The sequence below is a fragment of the Tachysurus vachellii genome, chromosome 10, assembly GCF_030014155.1.
Source record: "Tachysurus vachellii isolate PV-2020 chromosome 10, HZAU_Pvac_v1, whole genome shotgun sequence".
In the NCBI taxonomy this organism is placed as follows: domain Eukaryota; kingdom Metazoa; phylum Chordata; class Actinopteri; order Siluriformes; family Bagridae; genus Tachysurus; species Tachysurus vachellii.
In genome coordinates, this window is record NC_083469.1 from 1,102,501 (window position 1) to 1,103,452 (window position 952).

Here is a 952-nt window from a genome sequence, read left to right on the forward strand (position 1 = left end):
TTTGTGTGTGTGTGATTGGAGGAGGATGAGAGACAGCTGTCGTGAAAAAAGAAAACTTACATAAAGACTGAAATACAAAACAAACTCAGCCCAGCTGTGTGTGTGTGTGTGTGTGTGTGTGTGTGTGTGTGTGTGTAAGTTGTTTTTACTGTGACTTATTGACGTCATAATTACAGCTATCAAGAGCAGTGTGCGTTTTCTATTGAGTCTTGTCAAATGGAGAGAGTTTGTTTGTGTGTGTGTGTACACTGATGCAGAGTGCTTGTGCTTTTTCTAATTTGCCGTGGTTTGTGTGTGTGTATGTATGTGTGTGTGTATGTATGTGTGTGTGTGAATGTGTGTGTGTGTGTACACTGATGCAGAGTGCTTGTGCTTTTTCTATTTTGCCGTGGTTTGTGTGTGTGTGTGTGTGTGTGTGAGAGAGACTTTACAAGGTGACTCCTTGTCCCCTCAGTGTCCTCCAGTCAGATTGCGTCCCATGATTAATGTCCCAACAGATGACTTTATCTCTTCATCACATCTCTCTGCTGAAGCTCATGTGAGGTAAAGGACAGAACCTCATCCTCTCATCATCCAGCACACGGAGAGACGGAGGGAGGGACGGAGGAGACGAATGAATGGGATGGAGAAAGGGGAGGTGTTGCTTGTCCATCATGTGTTCAACTGAAAGGAGACAAAAGGCACTCTGAGACACGGGGTGTGTAGAGACATCAGACAGATCAGATCCATTAAACACTTTACAATACCTCAGACCTCAAATTAGTGTAGCAAAAGTATTGGCACACCAAGGAGTTAAAACCACAGGTCATATTCTACCGTTTATCCCTCACAAACCTGCGACTGCTGTGATGTTCTCCAGGCTCTTCTCACTGTGTGTGTGTTTGTGTGTGTGTAAAGTAATGAGATGTCACTTGATTGCACTTTAATCAGCAGTCAGACGGATCATTTGATC

General features: G+C 43.9%; 1 protein-coding gene across 7 annotated transcripts in view; it reads left to right on the forward strand.

Moving 5' to 3' along the window:
• Positions 1–84, forward strand: part of kif20ba (kinesin family member 20Ba) — a 34,818-nt gene extending 34,734 nt beyond the window's left edge. For all 7 annotated transcript variants that reach the window (XM_060879349.1, XM_060879350.1, XM_060879352.1 and 4 more), the window contains one exon: positions 1–84. This exon is cut by the window's left edge and continues 811 nt beyond it. The gene's annotated coding sequence lies outside the window, so the exon portion shown is untranslated.
• Positions 85–952: the final 868 nt, after the last annotated feature.